The sequence below is a fragment of the Rhyacophila brunnea genome, unplaced genomic scaffold (genome assembly GCF_057557595.1).
Source record: "Rhyacophila brunnea isolate RB1 unplaced genomic scaffold, BYU_Rbru_1.0 scaffold_18, whole genome shotgun sequence".
Taxonomy (NCBI): Eukaryota; Metazoa; Arthropoda; class Insecta; order Trichoptera; family Rhyacophilidae; genus Rhyacophila; species Rhyacophila brunnea.
The window spans coordinates 26,074,986-26,097,322 of NW_028232837.1; the positions used below are offsets into that span (position 1 = coordinate 26,074,986).

Sequence of the window (22,337 nt, forward strand, 5' to 3'; positions counted from 1 at the left end):
ATTATGTCCCTTGAAAATTCTTTGCAGACGTGGCGAAATATTGACAGTACGTATTGAAATTTTCACATTTGCAAATCCACCAACGCTAACATAAACATATAAAGAAGTTTTCGTTTTAGTAAAATACGTATTTAAAATGTCTATATTATATTTGCGCATTCTTACAAAGGTAGAAATGGCCACCATTGTCATTTTATTTTTTGACAAACATTTTAAAATTATTGTTTCAGAGTCTACATCGTTACGTTGTCGAATGTTGGGCTTTTGACTGCGCAGAATAACAGCAAACGATGAAAATTTATTATGAAATCTTCAAGCTACACATAGGCAATTAATGAAGTCATCAATCTGACAGGAAGTGCTGACAAATCATTACCACCAATTATTATTATAACATAATTATGTCCTCTTAAATTTGTATTGTTATTCATAATGTTAATATTATTATCATTGCAATAAACTGTATCTGACTTGAAATATTTCAAATACTTGAAATATATGTCGACTTATATATATTTTTGTCACAATTATAAATACTTTTTTCGGTCCTGATCTAGATACTTCTGGATGAAGACCTGTCTCCAATTGTAACTGGTAAGTATTTCGTTGCCACGTACCTCTAATAAACAGGGCTCGAATTGGACCGGAGCGCCGTTCCTGTCCGTGAAATCGGTAAAATTATCGCTCCGTCTCGTAAAAAAAAATAATTTGACCGTCGTTGGTTGGTTGAGTTAGATAGGGCACATAATAGAAAATCTAACACATTTATTTGTATGAAATACACATACAATTTGATAACTAAAACTGTCAAAGAAAAAAGAAAACTGTCAAACGCTCCGGTTCGTAAACTTTTCCATTTCGAGTGCTGCCAATAAACTTAATTTTATCATCATACCAGAGGTTTGGTCGCTCTTTATGTATTTAATGATGTGTGATTTATCCAGCGATGGTCTGTCTTTTAGCATCTGTATTTATGGCACATTCTATTATGTTCACTCCATTTTATTTTCCGTCTTAATTTGATAAAGATAAATAATACAAATTCAACCTCTATTTAATTGCCAGCCCTGCCGAAAGACACCTGTGCGGGGTATCTCAGGTAAACCAGCGGCCGCGGGGAAAGGGGCGACGGTACCTCAGCGACCCCACACAGAAAGGCAGTGCGCTCGCAAGCGCCGAAGGTGGGAGGTTGTTGTATTAACGTAACGAGTCCGCGAAAACTAACCTACAAACTAAAAAGTCCGTATACGTATACTGAAACAAAAGTGCATTCTATCGAAAGAAAAATATACGAATGACTACAACTTCAGTGGAATTGTATTGTAATTAATCACAAACTTATTTCTACGCGAAATAATACTATTGTTTGATTTTTTGATCTCATTTTGTGGTATTAATAATAATATTAAGTTACCAACAAGATTTTGTAAACTGGAATAAGTACCTAACTACTTGTCTACATCTTAGTGAGAACTGCATTTTCTCGAGTGGTTTCTAATAATTATTTAGTGTTTGTGTTTTTGCCTTAATGATTTTAGTTTATTTTTTGCAAATAATTATACTACTGTGTCAGTGATTTATTGTAAGATATTCATAATAAAATAATATTCAGTTTGTGTACCTACCCGAGTTTTTTTACCTGTGAAATATATTTATTACATTGAAGGATTTCAGAATTGGAAAGTACAAGAAGCCGTGAGTATTTTTTTGTACTTATTTTTTTATTAATAATATTTGGTTTTATTCACAGATTTCCGTAATAATTCAAGCAATATTGTAACAACTGCGTGATTGAACTTTTTATTTATACGTTAACACTTTTTTCGTATCTGTTCATTTCTTATTGAAGTGTTTCGCTTTGTTTATATCGACCTAAGGTTAGAATGTCTTACTTTTTATTTAAATTTTGACGTAGTCATAATAATATAATATGTTATGTAGATATATTGAAATCATTGGCAGCGTTTGCTGTCTATACCAGGCGGCAGTTTTAGGTAGGTACCTACGTACCTGGGGAGCTGACAGGTTTTGAGGAGCCCCTGTGACAAGTATTCTAAATAGAGAGCATTCAAATATATACGATGCCAGAATTTTAATGGGTTGATTGATTTTTTTTAACTTTCGGTACTTTCTGATAAAGCTCTCCGACATACTTCGTGAAAGACCACCAATTTTTAATGTCATGTTTAATTTAGATATTATTAACCAGGGCTGCGCCAAGGGTGGCAGGCGCCCAAGTGCCTGCCCAAAAGTTCCATGAAAGAGAAAATATGAGAGAATTATTTTATTTGTATCAAAATATTATTAGGTATAATAATATTATAACAAAAGTTACGACATATTTTTACTAAATAAATATATAACATTACGAATCAATGTGAAAAAACGATAGGTAAGTATGTATCAATAAAGGAGGGGATCACAATTTATAATAGTAGATATATTAAATTTAAGGGCCATCCATGAAACTAACTCGTGAGGAAAATAATTAAATGTTGTACCTTTTGACTTAGGTAATTAATTTTCTGGCTCCTTTTTTCGGACAAAGAATTATATATATGAATAAGTGTTTAATCTATCATGCCACGGTACCTACTCAGGGCCGGATTTCCATTTGGAAGGGGCCTCGGCTAATCCATATTGCCTCCCCTGATAAACCTAAACTATTATAACCTAATTTAAAAAATATATTTTCTTTCATCCGGGGGTCCCGAGTTCGACTCGGTGAGGTCACAATGATTTTCCCAAAGCCTATGTGTTTGTGATTGTTTCACTACTAATACTACACTACTGTTATTGGTACTCATAACCAGTTGTAGTGCTAACATATTATAAAAAATAGGCAGGTAGGTACTTCAAATATTTCACCTTAAGATTCAATTTATCTAATTGTAGGTACAACATATATTTTTTTTAATTTAATCATGAAATGCTTTTTTCTAACTTTTACCACCCCCTGAATCCTGCCACCCGGGTATTTTGCGACCTTGGCACCTCCGCTTGGTACGCCCCTATTTTAAACTAATGGATGAAAGCCTCTCCTAACTGGAACAGTAAACACAAAGCCTTGTCATCTGCGTCCATCTTGGAATGTCTATTATTTTGAGCCATCACCCACGATATTAGTTGTCCTTCCAGAGTAATTCTGACTCTAAGGAACTTCTATTAAACCCACCAGCCGCCTCTTCAAATATGAAAATATTATATTGTGCAGTAATCGCCTGTCTGTTTATCAACTAGAAACGTCACTTTATATACGTACATATTTTTTCTAAAAAAATCCAATACATAATTATCTTATTACAACCTAGTATGGTTATTGGTCGCCTATCTATTTATAGGAAACGTCTCCACTTTCAGCTCTGCCTACCACAAGCTCATTCCATTCCAGTACATAATTCTCAAGGGTGCTTGCTATATTAATTTCTGCACAATATAACTACCTCAGTTTTACTCTTCCAACCATCTTTTTTCTTTGTGGTCTATAAAAAACGAGTCATTTAAATCTTAATCAATTAATTATCCCAGCTGGGTACTTAAGGTGACTCTATGGCTGTCTAATTCCACTTGAATATCTTCTACCACATACTTATATGACAGGAATTGATCGAGCAACATCCCAGCATAACACCAGCAGCTTAACGACAACTCTATCATCTCACGTAGGTACTCTTGGCTACGTTTTTATCCATAGATTTTTTTATGATTGTTATAAATATTGTCACATCTCGTTAAGTTTCTCTTACATAATTTTGAAAAACACTTCTGAGAAAATATTTTATAACCAATAGAAAAAATCTTTTTGAAAAAAGTAAGACACCCGGCAGGAATCGAACCTGCATCTCTTGGGTTTACGCCCCATGCGCATTGTCAACTATGCTACTGACATACTAATTACGAGAAATTTTAACTATTGGCCCTTAATACCTGCTCATCAGCGCTCTTCCAAATCAAGCTACTATTGGCAATCAGTTTTTGTTTATTAAATCAAAGTAGGTACCTATTACTTTAATTACTAACCGACGTCACGGATTTCTCCAATATTTTATGTTGTAACTTACTCGAACTTGCTTATAATTTTTATTTAACTATTTCTTTTATTCAACGAATAATTCACAAGATTTAAGAATGTACCATTCGAATTATTGAACATACATAATTTTTAAAAACACTTCTGAGAGAATATAGATGTAGTTGTCATTAATTATACAAAAAGAATTTGGTATAATTTAATAATTTTGTGACTAGTTTGAACTGTTTCGAGGCCCCTGTTTAAATCTTCTGACGAATCGATTGCGTCATCTGCGTCAAAGAAATGCGCCGCTGTACAAATATGTAACTGACCAACTAAATGGAAATTTTGTCACCTATCCCCAATTATTGAAATCTGGCCTGGTGCCTTCCTGCTTATTAGTGTAAGGCCTAAGAAGACGAGAGGTTTCAATATCTACCCGCGTATCGCTGGCGTATTATTATTATAAAGACGTAAACGTGTGGCATTAAGACATAATTATCTACTTAACTTAAAATGATTACAAACGGCGCTTAGATTCGCTTTCACTGTCATTTTTTCTGTTTAGCTAATCCAGTTTTTCGCGGTCGTTGCACATTGTTCAAAACATTGTCCATATTAGTATATTTTTTACTCACACGCCTCGAAGAAATAATAATAGAAATCTGCTTTACCACCTCCGATATCTCCAAAGCTTGAGAGTGATACAATAAAATTTAGTTGGACAATAATTATTATTTTACATCGCTAACAGTGACCATGAAAATCAAACGCCAGGTTGAATTAATCTAATAAAATTCGTTCTTAATGTCGTGACTTATATTTTATTCTGTGAAACAATAAATATATATTGTGACACGCTTCGGTGTTAATAAAATTCTTTTAATAATTATTACAATATAAATAATAATTCGTCTGGTAATAATGTGTGTGACTCAATCGTGGTCTTTCGCCATGTTGGTTTTGGGACCGGTTTGTTTTTAATACCGGAAACGTATGCTTAGTGTCTAATTGTCAAATATTTATTGCTTATTGACATTTCATATTTCGGCATTTAATAGAAAAGTAGCTAATAAGTATGTACTTACTACTATTGCATAATTTATTCATTAATCTTGCATTTACTTTAAATAATTGAAGACACCCCCTGAACAACGATAAGGGGCACAGTTCAATAAATTTGAGGATTGAAGAAAAATGGGTTTTCATTTTGACATTACTCCAATTTTCGATGTTATTATTCTTCTTTTAGCCTTTATTTAATTGATTTATGCCACTAGATGACTTATCTGACACCACTAACGTCCGCCATCTTTGTTCTGCTTACCGTTGTTCTTGGATAAAGCAGTTTTAAAACAGCCTCATCTAGGAATGAAGGATAAATCTTTTAGATACATTAAAACGTTTACAAGGATCTACTTATCATTGTTCTATACCTAACTCAATATGCGAAATATGTGACGATTTTTCGTTGTTTGGGTGCCTTTAATTCCATTTTACAATGTCATAATGTTTATTATTAAGTAACTACTTATATTTATCGTCAAATCATAAAAAGAATGAAGCCAAGAAAACGTTTCAATCAGGGAATCTTACTTTAGGTCACTTTAGTTAGGAGTTACCTTCTGGCAGTGACGTCCCTAGACAAAATGCCGCCCCTAGGCAGTGTCAAAATGTTGCCACATTTTTTATACATTACTTTTTATCATCCTTTCGTGAATCCAATATGTAAGAAATGTGTTGTATGGATACCTTACTAACAATATATATAGGTGTACCACTAAATCTAATTTAAATGCCATCTCTGCTTTAATAGACAATATTGCGCGTCTACGGTTTCAGATAGGTATCTACAGTTAAAAATACTACCTGATAAATTCCAAAACTCGCGAGTGACTGGCAAACATATTTGGATAAAAATTAAATTAGGTATGCACGTGTCATTGCTGTTCTCCAAGAACTTGATGTCCGAGGACAACGGAAGGAAACTAGACATCGCGAACCCGACAAAAAAGTCCTGTTAAAACTTAGTTGTTAATTTTAGTAGCTAATAAATACATTTTGTTTCCAACTAGTAAGCTGATTTTTTAATGGAAAGATATTTCCGTTATTACTAAGATTAGGTAAATATATATTTTATATACCTATAACTAATGATTCTGCTCGATTTGCCGTCATTTGGGTAACTGCCACTCCCAAGCGACGCTCAATCTGCCTACCCCCACGGGACGTCACTGCCTTCTGGCTATAAGCACGATGCAAAATAATCTGGATTAACTTGACAATAAACACTATTTAGAGTTGCTAATTTAGCTCGACTTGGGCGTGTCTTGACCTATTTTAAATGGTTTAAATGGTTCTGGGCCACTGCTCTATCTACTATAAGTATAATATAATTATGGATACTGTACTATAGTTTTCCTGTGATGGAACACTTCACAAATCCTGAAACGGAACACCTTGTTTATTTTGTAGGGTAAGCGTCTTAAACGGCTTAAGCGTACGCCTTTAGCGCCGTGCGTCCCAGGTTCGAATCCTGGGTCTAGCAAGTACACATATTTTTTTTCATTTTCTATATGAGTCAGAGTAGGTATGTATCTAATAGCCTGAGCAAGTGGCTGACATTCATTTCTCTTAAAAACAAAATTTGTTAATACAAACCTCTACTCTCTGGAGGCCCATATGATCTTATTAGGATCGGAGATGCTCCGATGATGAATAATTAAAAATAAAATGAGAAAAATAATACTAAATTATTTATACCTACCTAAGTGAAAGAAGTTCTTAACAATTACGAAAATTTTCAGTCCGTGAATTGCAAATCTTTCTGATATCAGGCACAATATTAGAACATTGAATCCTTACCCATGTTTGGTGTGGTATTGAGCCTGTTTCTGGACGTTGACTTCGTTGCAGGATAATAATAAAATACTTACTGCTTTGCTTCGTTGTATTAAACAGAAGTAATATAATAATAGCTTGTTTTGGGATTTGGGATACTGGTGTACTCTTCTGATAAATTTGTAGAACACCTATTCACGTTCCGCGGAACATATTTTGGGAAATCCTGCTGAAAGCAACCCAATCATCGACATCTTAAAGATAGTTGTGTAAAATCCAATAACAGTCGTATCTATGTATCTACCTTTGATCCATCTTTGTAATCCATGGAACAAAAGACGAGCGCTCTATTCGCTGCTGTACTATGGATGATTGTCTTCTACGGTGACTGTTATTTGGAAATTTTATTTTACCTAATTCAGGTATCACGGATACTACCATTTTGATGCTCAGCCATGAATCCATTTCGATAACATAATAAAACGCTTCATCCGCGATAGGTGATACAATAAATCTTCAAATGACACCTTTATCGACCCGCGTCGGAATCTCGGCCGTGGATTAATTGCCCTCGACGAATCAAAGGTATGCTCAATCGAGGCCTGTGAGAAAAAACTTAATTGCAGCATGTTTCGACGGGCCGCATCTCGAGAATGCGTCGGAGGTTATTATACCAATCCCACTTTAATACTCGTAACATCTGTTTTTAAATTCGCACTGTAATCAGTCAGCTTCTGATACCGGATTTCAAACGCCTACTCAATATTTTATAAAATGCCTAAATCAGCACCTAGCATCTAATATTGCCGTATGTAGAGTTTTTTTGCCAACACCGTGTCGATGTAACGTATCGACATGTTAAGTGTAAAATCATCACGAATGACTTTACAGATTTGCAACTTTCAAGATCATCCGCCTTACAAACAAAATCTTTTCAAAATATTCAGCGTTTACTTGGTGCCCTTGGAAGTAACATCCACGATGATTAATCAAATTAATCAAACGTAAAATTTGGCACTTACATAAAACTCACCGTGTGAGCGAAACACATGTCATTAGATATAAAGCAAATTGTTATATGTGGTGAATATCAAATGATCAATTACCTACTTATATAAAAGTAATCTTAAAAAATTATGGATGTTACACAAAGCGTTGGAGCGGAGCTCGGAGCAGGAGCAAAAAACAGTGGAACAATAGAGTTTTACCTGGAGCTGGAGCACTAAAAATTTGTAGTGCTCCACTGCTCCGGATGTTTTTTTTTATTATTATTAAATTTTCGTACAAAAATCCAATGAAAATATTATATTTGACACGAATACGAATTCAAGTGGCATGTCAAGTCGTATCCAGTATGCCCACTACGCAAGCGAGTGTCGAGAAGATATTTTCAGCAACAGACAGATAATGAAAGACGATTTGCTGTCGTAGAATGTGCTGGAATTTTGTTTAATAGAATTAATAATGAAAATGACGAATAGTAAACCTCGTTTTAAAACTACTTATATTTTTATTTATTAACATTTGTTTATTACAATACCTATTAAAACTTTTACGCGGAGCGGAGCAGACCCTGGAGCGGAGCTGGAGCAAGTATTAGGTCCCGAAGTGGAGCAACTCAAAAAAAGGTCCGCTCCAACTCTTTGATGTTACAAACCATTCTTGGCACTACATACTTCGGTGAGTCTAGGCCTTCTCCAGATACATTGTCCACCAAGGCCTTTAATTCTCAGGAACTTTGTGTAGTTATAGCCCACCGTGATAGCTCTGTTTCACCGCCTTATAGTGCCTATATTCAGGTATATTTATTCAGTATACACGTAGACGTTTCAATATCATTTTATTTAAAAACCTCAAAGATACTTCCCAGAATCCTTCTTTCAAAAACAACCAACTTTCAAACTTTTGGAGTTTCCAATATTTTGATCCATACGTTTACCTACTAAGTCCAGGAACGTTCTATATTTTGTTTTTTGGCATATCTTTGTTTTTCGTAACCTTTTATAGATAATAATTATAAGATAAAAAGAACTTTTTATATACAACGTTTTTAAATTTTGTTGAACCATATAAACTTGACTTGACTAGCTTAAACGATCAATTTTTTTTTAATTGACATGTCATATTGATTTCCATAGTAACGCACGTATATATTAATATTTTTGTTGCTAAGACCCCAGACCTCTAACAACCAATAATGGTGTCGAAATAACTTTTCATACAAAACAGAATTAACTGAAAATGAATTTAATTCTACTTAAAGATGGCTAAGAGTATTAGAGAGTAAAATGCATTGGTATCGTGTTCTGGTATATTCTAAAAGTTTCAAATGTCTAACTAGTCGGGAAGTTAGTTAAAAATCGATTGCAAGATTTGTACCGGACAAATAAGAATACGAGCTAAGAAAAACGTTCTAAAAATAGCACTACTTGTTGCCGATGTGGCTTTGACGATATATTTACTGATTGTGTTCTTAGTAATCGTGATATGGAACATGAGATAGACAACTGACTCCACATTTTCAAATGCATTCAATTAAGTTGATAGTATTTTATAAAAAAAATGTGTATTTTATGGAAGATGTTCAATTAAAATATGTATTTTATTTTGGATAATATTTTTTTATTAATTAAATCGATATAATCCTTAATAATTAATAAAATGTGAAATAATAATATTATTTTTTAGATTTTTTCAATTACGTAGGTAGGTACATATAAGTCATATAACATTTGTTTTATGATAGTGTCGCGAAATGGCGTCGAATAATTTGAATAAGTACGTATCAAATCAACAGCGAAATCAAATAATTCACCTGTTTATTAGTAATCACGAACGTACAAACAAATTTAAAGTTCAAATTTTTCATTGAGCCCAAAATGGTCAGGCGAAAAATACTTGAAGTAAAAATGTCTCAACAATTTATTAGTGTTGCCTATCGCAAGAATTTAGAATGATTTAAAACCGCCACCAAGGTCTCGTATTCCAGTGACATTCTATTGATACAAAAAAAATTAAAGATATAACAATTCAATTGAGCTGTGGATTGTTATAACACACACATAAAACAACCCACACATATTTTATATTTTATATTACCATTGTATTTTTTTCTAGTAGTATTACCTACTATCATCTCAACAAATTATTTAATATGCAGGTAAGTACACTATTCTTTTTAATTTAAGATTTTGATATAATTTAATTATTTTATGGCTAGTTTGACTATTTGGAGGCCCGATTTAAAATTTTCTGTACTAATCGATAGTGTCATTTGCATAAAAGAAAATGTTTTATCTACCTATGGTATGTTTACTTTGTACCTATTATTATGGAAGCACTCTATATTTTACTATGTACCTATTAAGGCGCATTGGTTAATAACTGTAATTCCATAATATTGTTTTCTAAATAAATATTGGTGTATAAATATATAAACTATATGCTCAAATTCGTAACGTTTTTCTGTCAAGTTACTGAAGTTGTTGACACGTGGAAACTTGTAATTCAATGCACATGTACTAATTTTCACTAATAGACATTTTATAGACGGTTTCCAAATATAAATAAACGAAAAAAATTAGGTTCATCGATCTGCTTTTCGAGATGAAGCTTAAACATTGCATTTAAAAATGCTTTTTGTAAAACGGGCAGTAATAATAATTGTGGTTTGATGCGAATGATACTGCAATACAAAATGACATGGCTCCATTTATTTAGATCATCATCATTATGATCAGCCTGAATCTATCCACTGCTGAATGAAGGCCTCTTCAAGCTGCTTCCACTTCTCTAGGTCCTGTGCATTGCATTGCCATGTACTTCCGCAAAACTTTATCATTTCATCGATCCAGCGTCCTCTAGGTATACCTTGCGGACGTTTTGTACTTCTTGGATACCACTGGATGACTAGATTTGTCCAAAGATTGTCTCTTCTTCGAGCTATGTGTCCAGCCCATCTCTATTTAAGGCTTTTAATAAACTCTATTACATCGCAAACCCTTGTCTTCTTCCTTATCCACTCATTCCTCTTTTTGTCCTTTCGCGTTATGCCCAGCATGCACCTCTCCATACCACGTTGTGCTACTCTAAGTTTCTGGTTCTACTCTTTTACTCAATGTTTCACACGCATATGTGATCACGGGAAGCACACACTGGTTGAACACTTTTTAGGCACAGTGGAAGTGTTAGTATATATTTTTTAGATATTCTATTAAAAACCTCATTTGGTCTAACAAAAAAATAATGACAAAATGTTTAAAACAGACTCTAAAAAATCAACAGTTACGTTTCTGATAAATTAATGTTGAAAAACGAGTTTTGGCAATTTTTGTCAACATGTTATTTTACAAAATAATATATAGTATTCCGTGATAAGTACCTATCCACCCACTTAATTAAAGCGTGGTAGGTATACCTATTTTTTAATTACCTTAATTTTAGTTTTGTATCATAAAGCTACCATACTTAACACGTGTGTGGTCGTAGAGAATGTATTTGTAAAGAAATAAAATATACACCTTAAACTATAGATACATAAAAGGATGCACATGATTGTTTTGTATTTCTACAACAATGTATGGCAATTCCACAACATTTATAAACGTAATTATATTGTTAGTCATAGGCTTAGATTTTATGTTTTGGCGCACTGACAGAAGCCTGCATAAAAAGAAGGTTGACAGTATTGGTGTTATTGTTCATACTGCACGCATGAAGCACTATTGTTTGTGATTGTTCATTTAAATTGTATTCTAAATTCAGTGGGTTTATTTTACAAAAAAAATGATTTACGATTGTTAGTCTAGGCGTTTATAATTCAAAATACCCCTGCCAAGTAAATCCCATATCATAACACGTGATCTCTGCAAATGAATCTGCAATGCGAAATAATTCGGATTCACTGCGACCAACGCAACTGGTGCGTTACCCATCAGGTGGCCATTATATATAATTAGCATGTTATTTAAATGTGGTAATTAAATATTAATTAAAAGGTCCGCAGCGAATGGGTTTTAAGCATTTACCTTAGTAACATTTTTCTTCAACTTAACTTTCATATTATTTCTTCACTTTTTTTAAGAGCCAGGGATTTTATTTAAGCCATCAACCACCGAAATGAAGAATTCAAATAATGTACATAATTATAATATAGGTATAACATACTTACATAATATACTTTTAGGTTCTGGAGCGTAAATTTTTAACATTCACTTGATTATATTAGCACTTTGCGAAGCTAAATGCTGCATATACCTACAGACCTACTAACAAACCATTTAACACAATCACTGCTGAAGTTTTAATTTCATTTTAATTACCACATTTAAATAACACGTTAATTATATCGAATGCTCTAAACCGCGCCAGTCGCGGTGTTAGCACTAAATGAGTTAAGGGAATTCCACTCCTTCGTTCTCTGTGCGTTCATAAGTATCTATGTAGATACTACCCAGTTAATATGAATACCTACATTTGATTTTGAATACCAATTCATAATTTGAAAACATTCCATGCATATACAAACACACTAGAAAAAATCATTTTGTAGAAGAAGAAATAATACGATACCCGACGGGACTTGAACCTGTATTTGCTGGATTCGCGTCAGAATGTTTTTCCATTTATGTTACATACTCACATGTCAATAATGTTACATTCTTGTGTCTTATTCGTTGAATAAAAGAAATAGTTTATTACATTTGATTTTATTGACAACTGAAAAAAATATTTAGTCTGCAATTAATAATTGCACAATTTAAAACTTTTCCGGAGGTAGTAAATTCAATTATTTAGGCACAATACCCAAAAGCTGTCATAGCGACTTTCGGTTCGCTTGGAACTAATGACTCCAACGTGCGGGCAAGAGCGAAACCTTGAATTTTCGTTCCTCATTATTCATTATGGCCTCTCTTTGTCGCGCGTTTCGTCTAACTTCGAATCTCTGCCACAATCTTAATTACAGAAAAAAATCTCATTTTCAAATTGCCTCGACTTGTCAATCTACATAAATTATTTATAATACCAGATAACAATGGGAAGGGCACGTTTCTGTGATACCTATCACATAGCCTTGGAGATATTATATTTGTAATAGAAATTGTATAGATAAAATAGTGTAATGCAACTGACAGGTATTTTGATTAACTGCCATAATGACATGTATTACAATTTATTGGTATGTAATTATTATCACAGAGAAGTTAGTAAAATATGTGTTATTCATATCTTGAACACTAGGCACATTATTTATTTATTTAGAAAACAGTTTTATGGGTATTATGACATTACAGCTATCGGCCAATGCGTCATAATACATAATACATAATAAAATAAAATATTAATAGATATTTAAGTGAATTTTACTTTAGAGGTCATCATAATAATTATTTTAAGTTATTTGTTTTAAGGGAGTGCGGCTAGTAGTATATGAAGTTGTTTATTTGAAACGTCTCATTTTTTGTTGTTCGTTGATACGAGTACTTTTAGATAAATTCAAACTGAGCTTTTAATCAGAAAGCCCGATAGGAGGCGGCGAGGCGAGATTTTGAATTCGCGATTTACATATCAATAAGGCATTGTTCAACATACATAAAAGGCAGACGCTCCCGCACTGCCCTTCACACTTCAAGTATTGAAATGTTTACCTTTCATTATCTCGGAAAGTATATCGACACATATTTTTCTATCTGAATAGGTACTTACCACAAAAAATGCACGATATGTATGAATTTAAACACAAGTGCAATGCCTACAAAATAATATTATATGTTATCGTATTTATAACTTTACAATGCTATAGAATTCAACTAAGTACCTATGTAGGTACAATATTTTTCCAGAAGTAGGTACCTAGTTGGTGAGATTTATGATTTTTTTTTAAAAATAGTTTTACACAATTCGGAAACACGTTTGAAACACACCCATTTGCGGGACTCAACCCCGCATCCATCGGATTCCAACCAATGTGCTGTACCAATTTAGCCACCTGCACCAAACCTAATTATGACATTTTTTTTCTAATGGGTGTGTTTCAGAATTGTGAATGTTCAACAAAGAATGTCACATTCTTAAATCTTGTGATTAATTTTTTGAATACAAAAAATAGTTGAATTATATTACCTACTTTTAGGCAGTAGGATTACTTTTGTCTTTCTATTCTTATAATTATATTTTTCATTAGTTCAATTTACGTAAATATAAAAAGTGACGAAATTACCTACACATATTATCTAGATAATAAAATGTCCAGACCTTAGACTATAGAGACAATCGAATTCCGAATAATTAAAATATATAGTGGAAAAAATTAGACAATATTCGATTAATCCGATAGTCATATTTTAAGAAGAATATATTTCACGAACGATGAAATTATCCATTAACCGAATTTCCGGATAATCAGTTATGTAGTAAAATATAATTTATGTGTACCATAGTAGTAATAGAGTAATACACTCTTTTTGGTGCCTGCAAAGGCAGTTTAATCACTAGCCTTACTGCTCACGATTGATGATAATGGTTGTTTATTTTTGTCGCCCCGGATACACTTGCTGTGGTGTGCATGACTTTCTACTTGCAGTGTTGAATCTTTCTCACACATATTGGTGCACGAAATACACAGTGTCCTCAAAATGTAAGTCTTATTAAATTAAACAATAAATAAATATTTTTAAAATATCAGGATTACCTATTTCCTAGTTCTTATACGGAAAATATATAGATGTAAAAGTATCGATTTGATTTTTTTATAATTCAGTGAAGATACGAGTCAAAAATTCTTGAATGTAGGTATCAGAAATCGAATAATCCTTTCAGGATGCTGGAATCTGGTTATTGAAGAGAAGATAGGCCAGTTTAAGACTCTCTTGAGGCATTCGTACCATGTCGCTAGGTCTCACGCGGCTTCTTCAGTTTTAAGATGCTGTATGGTCTATAAAACTATAAACCATATATGTTCTCGAGGGTCTAGGACGATTCGGCGCCGGGACAATTGGGCGCTACGGAATTGAATGCAATTCGAAAATAATAGACGTTCGTGTACTTTAAGGGGGATCAACAATATATTTAATAGTTATAAATTATTATATTATTTAATACTTACTTGGTGAGAGTTTGAATATGTCTACGAAAATAATGATTGAATTGTGCTTATGTTTAAGTTCCAATGAGAAGAGAGTTCTTTTATTTTTATATTATAAAGCGTCAGGTAGGTATAATAATTCTTAATGTGCAATAAAAACATTATGTAAAGGCCAAAATCAATTAAAACTACTAAGTACCTATAAGACAGAAACTTATTAAACTTTATTGTCTACTTTATCAAATCGTAACGAACGTCTATTTATTTCATTAATTAACGTTATTTCATTCGAAAGTGCGGCGCAAATTTGTCCTGGCGTCCAGTTGTCCCAATAAATTGTCCATACAATTTATATGTCAATAATGAGTCTTCTATAATATATTTACCATAGATTCAATTATGTCATTATGTCATTATGTAATTCACTCAATAAGGGACATTTTTGTATTGTAAATATTTTAAAACGCAAAATAGATGGTTGATATTAATAAATGGTAAGTTTGTTTTCTCAAATACACATTCCATATGCGTTCATTAGTTTTCTGTCGCGCTGTAGGTATATACAAATATGAAAGAATCTCTTTACAATAGCAACGGCATGCACGCACACCACCGCAGTCCTAGCACCTGTGATTTTACCTGTCGTACCAACTTATATGGCTTCCGGCAAAATATATCGCGTGAACTTGTTTCAACGGTTGATGGTATTGCCCCTGTTGTGTGACTCAAATTATTTTGACATTACTCTTTATTAAAAAACTTTGATTTAAAGCTATCTCTATGAATTTTATTATTACAGATACATATTATAAAACACCATATTTCGTCATTTCAGTTCTAACACATTCATTTTAAGTTATCCTAGCTTAAAACACTAATTTTGATTCGGTTCCCGTGGCACACTCGAATAATATTTGGTTCCGGGATTCAATTCCACCAAGTCAAATATTGGAACGCCGGTTCCAGGGTTAGGTTCCGGTTTTTGAAAGATCTACATATTCTAATACCTATACCCACGAATCTAGATTAATTATAGTAGGTATAGGTATCATGGATACTCAAAACGTTGGTATTTTTAAAGGTGAAGTAGGTAGGTATATGGACACCATAATTTCAGGGTCCATTTTAATGGACCGGAGAGCACCGTAGCGCCGTTCCGGTTCATAAAATCCATAAAATTATCGCTCCGTCAAAGTGAAAACATTTTTTTATAAAATACACATAAAGTTAGATAACTATGTATTTATATAATGTAAATATGTTCGTAAAATTATCGAGCGCTCCGGTCCGTAAAATTTTCCATTGCGAGCGCTGCATAATTTGTAAATTTTCAACTAATTATTAAAAAAAACTTGATCAATATTATAAAAAACATATAAATGACTATTACCCTATATATATTTATATGGAATTATCTGTAACACATGAGAGTAAAATGTAATAAATTTGAAATAAAAACTGACACGAAAATAAAGGAATCACTTATTTTAATAGGGTCGTGACTCGTGACAGAAAACAAATGATAGGATACTCTCATAATAGTTTGATAGATGAAAAACTAAGTCTTATCCAAATATGTTGACAGGTGGTCCTGTCACCTGGTATTTTTTTCTAGTTTTGTTTTAAATAACTAATTCCAGCATTAGTGAATGATGACCAAAAATAATAAAAAAATTAAAATATCCGGAACTCGGATTTGTAACGGGTTTCAATTCTTGTTCCGGTTCCATTTTCGGCGCTGGTTTGGAGTTTGAATACAAGTGGATACCGATATACGATATTCGTATATACGGTAGAATATAATTCTCAGAATGACATAATACCTAGTTCAATGCATTGCCCATGGCCACCAACAAAATTCCCAACACAAAATTCGTACAAATTTTGAATAAATATTTATTATGTATGTAGGTATATTATGATATGAAAAACAACTATGAATGGCACATTTACGTACAAAATCAATATAAGACTACACATATTCTATATAAGAACAATTACATAAACTAACTATTATTTAAACGCCAAGTAGTTACAATACTTTATAACTACATATTTAAAAATAATTACAAAATAAAAAGAACTTTTTATATACAACGTTTTTAAATTTTCTATTGAATCATATAAACTTGAGTTGACTAGCTTAAGCGATCAAAAAAAATTGTACTTGATAGAAATACTGAATAAGGAAATGTCATACTGATTTCAATAGTAACGCACGTATATATTAATAATTTAGTTAGTAGGACCCCAGACCCCTAGCAACCAATAATGGTGTCGAAATAACTTTTCATATAAAACAGAATTAACTGAAAATGAATTCAATTCTACTTAAAGATGGCTAAAAGTATTAAAAAAATGCGTTGGCATCGTGTTCTGATATATTCTAAAAGTTTCAAATGTCTAGCTAGCCGGGAAGTTAGTTAAAAATCGATTGCAAGATTTGTACCGCACAAAGAACCACTGGACAAATAAGAATACGAGCTTAGAAAAACGTTGTAATAATAACTTAAAATACATATGAGATAAGGTATGAGATTGAAATACACATTAGACGATACGAGAAATAACTTCACCAAAAAGTCAACCATTTTACGTCAATAACGAATTTTAATTGGATAGTTAATTATTTAATACCTACGTACATTCTAAATTCATTGGATTGCTTAAATTTCTAATAAACCACGACGTATCGGAGATTGTCAATAGGTAATTGAATTTATTTACTTACCTATGTATACGTAAACGTTATTTGGTATATGAAAAAACGTGAGTTTAAATTTTAACGACAGTCATTAAAATAATTAATGACGTTTCGTAAATAGAAACATAGATAAGCGGGAACATAATATATATATTTCATTTAAAAGACGTATTGCGTCATATATTTGTAGCCATACAATAACTGATTATGTATGTCATTCTTTATGTTAAACGTCTTATATTTTTTAACTATTTACCAGGTTTTTTGTATCGAAAGAATAAGTATTATCTCTTTGTCCGCAGATGTATATAAATAATTACAAGATAAAAAGAACTTTTTATATACAACGTTTTTAAATTTTCTGTTAAATTATTATGCTCAATATGATATGAAGTAAATAAACAACAAACAAACAAATATAGAATACTGAAATGTCATTTTGATTTCCATGGTGACGGACGTATATATTAATAATTTGTTGCTAGGACCACCCCCTTAGCAACCAATAATAGTGGATTGCATTACGGATTTCTTCCGAAATAACTTTTTATACAAAACAGAATTAACTGTTAATGAATTCAATTCTACTCAGCCCAACTATTTTGTAGTATTTCTATATACAAAAACTGCATCTGAATATTTAGTATTTACTATACCTACCTATGATGGGTACATCATGTTTAAAATTAGACTAAAATGCAAGAAAAGCTTTATGGCTCTACCAACAGTCAACCCTTTGATCGAAGAGAGTCCGCTTAAGAACCCTGAGGGTCTTGAAGAATGATTGAAGTCGACAGAGAGTTCTCGCAGTTAGTCTGGAGAAATAAACACAGTAAGCCTTCAACCGACTGTAAAATATGTTAGGGTGCATTCGAAACAACTCAAAACAGGCACCTGCAAGTGTAGTAAATGTGTTATTCTCATGCAAGGTATGTTCACTCACTATAATGCAACTTCAGTGATGTCCTACAAGCTAAAGAAAATGATGCTATCTTTGACAACTTCTAGAGCAACACCCTGCAGGTAGAGTTGGGTATTTCCCGAGAATATCTCAATCTCAAGATTCGGGATTTCCCGAAATTATGAAATTATGAATTCTCGAGATTCGGGATTTTCAGAAAAGAGTTCTCGAGAATCCTCGAGACATCGATATTTTTTTTTAAAAAACACCTGTAAAAATCTTAAAATCAGTGTAAAAACAGACAATTTCCAAAATAATATGTTTTGAAAAATATAATATGATATGACAAACAAAATAGAAGTAGGAAAACAAAAATAAATCAAAACATTACTTATTAAAATAGAATTTCAAAAAACACAGACTGTCAATCGCGTACGTTTTTGAGACACAAAATTCCCTGATATTGCAAAATTGCGCTCATTTAGTGTCGACGTTGGCTTAATTGTGTAAAATGCCCCGTTCAGTCTTTGAACGTTTTGTGTTTTCTGTCCACTTTTTTCATATAGAAAATCGTTTTTTCAATTAATATTTGATAATAAAGAAATCCCGAATCCCGAGAAAAGATTCTCGAGATCCGGGATTTCCCAAAATGTTAAAAATTTCAATTCTCGAGACTCGGAATGGAAAATCTCGAAAATTTCTCTAGAATTCCCGTCGGAGAATTCCCGAAACCCAAGTCTACCTGCAGGCATTGAAGACACGGCATTAAGGAGAGGGTAATGAAAAATATTATAGTCATCGCATTATAGTATATAATGTACGTACGTATATATCAATTAACACACACTCTCTCTCACACACACAATCTACACTCTTTACTATGATTAATTTAAATCAATTCATTTAACTTTTATAACGGTAAAAATAGAGTGCACAGAAAACATCTTCACAGTAATATTTAAAGTTTAAAAAAAAACTTGCAATCAATGTCAAAGCCTTCTGCTTACAAGTTCAATCGATTGTCTAATACACTAGCCACGTCGGTCGACAAGCTTTATTGTGAGAATGTACCTACTGTAGTAGTAATTAATATATCCATGAAGCATGATGATGCATAAACTTATATTAATTAATATTTTTTCTACGCTGGGAACTTTTTTAAACCTTGAAACTAAGAAAGCGAAATATACATTCAGTTGATAGGTAGGACCGAGTAGGTATAGAATGTGCCAATTTCCATGTAATACTGTATTCTAACAATTTCTCCTTAGGATAAATTCACAAGCTCAATGACATATCTATTACCTACTCATTGTATTGCTTAGGAATATTAATAATGTTAATAATAATATATTTTACTACAAATAACATTTACTAATATCGATTGGAGTATCTCCTTTATAATTTTAAATAACACAAAATTACGCTGAATATATTTTAAAATGGTCTTTGAGCCAAGTAGTATCCGAACAATGGCAACCACATTTATATTAGGTGCATACCAATCCCCTAATAGAATCTTTAAATAGGTAAAATCATTATAACAAGATACCAGATACAATTACAGTCATGGTACATATAGCCAGTGTAGATTCATGAAAGTTTGCGAGTTTTTTAGCGCAGATGATGAAATCGATTCGTCAAAAGATTTAAAAGGGGGCCTTGAAACATTTCAAACCAATAAACAGTTATTATTTTTTTTAAAGTTGCATATTTCTCAAATATTACCTAAAGAATAACAAAATCTCTGAAACTAAAATCAAAGGGGCATATAAATATAAGTACCCACGGTGGCCGCGCGGCTTAAGCGTCAGACTATGACGCCGTGGGTTTCAGGTTCGAATCCTGGGTCTGGCAAGTACACATATTGTTTTTCAATTTGTGTCTGTCAGGGTATGGACGTAATAGGTTGAGCAAGTGGCTGACATCCATTTCTCGTAAAAAACAAAATCTGTTAATACAAACCTCTACTCTGTGGAGGCCCATATGATCCTATTAGGATCGGACATGGTCGAAAAAAAAAATATAAAATCTACCAATAATATTATATCTCATGACTGCCATCTTTAATAATAATTATTTTTTAGTAATAGGATGGGATTCTAGCAAAGAGGTACGTGGTATGTTATAGTTGAAATTTATGGTTTTTGTTTTATTTTTTATGTTATGGGGGCTATAAATACTTGTCAGTGTTTTCCCGCCACTGGAAATACTTATGGAGTGGAAATCGTGATAATTTATATTGTTTTAATCTGTAGTTCACGTAGAATTGGCCAATATCAGCGCTCGAAATGGCAAAGTTTACGAACCGGAGCGCTCGACAAATTTTCTGAAGATATTTACATAGTCATCAAATCGTATGTGTATTTTATGAAAATAAGTGTGTCAGATTTTCTATTCTATGGCCTATCTAGCTCAGACGGTCAACATATTTTTTCTACGAGACGGAGCGATAATTTTACAAATTTCACGAGTCGGAACGGCGCTCAGGTGCGTTCCGTTCCATTTCGAAGCCTGGCCAATATGTACATATATTGCGTTTGAATCTTGCATTCAAAATTTGCATCCGGGATTACAAACGGGGTTTCTATTATTTCGATGTCCCAAAAGCTTGTCTATTAATTCTCGTTTCCTATTCGAGTTGAAAAGCAAGCCGGGTGAATGACTCCGGAATGAATGGATGGAAAAAATGCTTCGTTTGTCCAATTGAGTGGAACACTAGATAATGCTATTGAGAAATAATGTTTACGTAGTTGGAAAAAACTTCAGCACAAAATAAAAAAAAATACGAAGATGAATATTACTGACTGACGTATTTTTTTATTTCGTCTCAAAAATACGAGACTTGATTAATCTACTTAGTTTAAAAACTATATAAGATAAATGCTTTTAAATGATTTAAAAAAAATATTGAGGTACTTCTTTATTGACCTCTGTTTTTATTTCAATACAATAAACAAAAATGTATACGAAAAGTCATGATAATATTTCCCAGGTTAAGAAAAACATTAGTACTTATATTTTTTGCTAATACATTCTATGATATTTTAGATGTTAATATGTTGACAGCTTTTTTGGACTATAAAAACATCCCCGTAATGATGTACTAAGCTAAGACCTTTCTTAAAAGATTCATCAAACGTTCAGGCTCAGCGCATTTATTCTATACACAAGGGTGCGTTGAAGCGATTAATTGTTGCCATAAGTTAACCGTCTGAAATGTCAAAAAAGGTTACATATAAGTTGTACGTACGCAGTTCATCGTGGGACACTTATCTGTGCGCCGCAGTACGTGAAACATGAGTTCGTATAACATTTTATCAAATGACGAGTTCTTCGTTGAACATTTCACCGTGGAATACATTTGCACGTATCTTACAAAATGCGGCGATAGTTTGCAAATAGTACTGTTCCAATTAGATTAGGGCTTGCGCAGACAGAGAGCGGTCGGAGTTCTGCGTTCAACCGACCGTTGACCGCTAACGTTCAGGGACAGCAGACAGGTGGCGGTCATAAATAAGCGTTCCATTTGTTTACAAACGTTGTACTGACACAAGCGCTGCATAATGCTTGACCGCTATATTCCGACTGCTAGTGGAAGTGAGAAAGCACCGCTGTTGCGTACTCACTCCCCCGTGTGGTGTCGCTCTATGTTGTGTGACTGCTCAGCGGAGGTACGGCGTTCTTTGTAATTCCGGGCATAGAACTCCAGAACTCCAGCGTTCCAATTGACCGGCGCGGTCTGACCACCGGCTGTGTACCCATACAGTATGAAGTCCATACAGTACAAAGAACG

At 33.0% G+C, this 22,337-nt stretch overlaps 1 protein-coding gene across 1 annotated transcript in view; it reads left to right on the forward strand.

Annotated features, from left to right (window-relative positions):
- Positions 1–1,147: 1,147 nt before the first annotated feature.
- The window catches only part of Cad99C (cadherin 99C), a 252,720-nt gene continuing 231,530 nt past the window's right edge, over positions 1,148–22,337 (forward strand). Inside the window, exon 1 of the mRNA XM_085945473.1 lies at positions 1,148–1,695. The gene's annotated coding sequence lies outside the window, so the exon portion shown is untranslated. The remainder of the gene's footprint in view (positions 1,696–22,337) is intronic.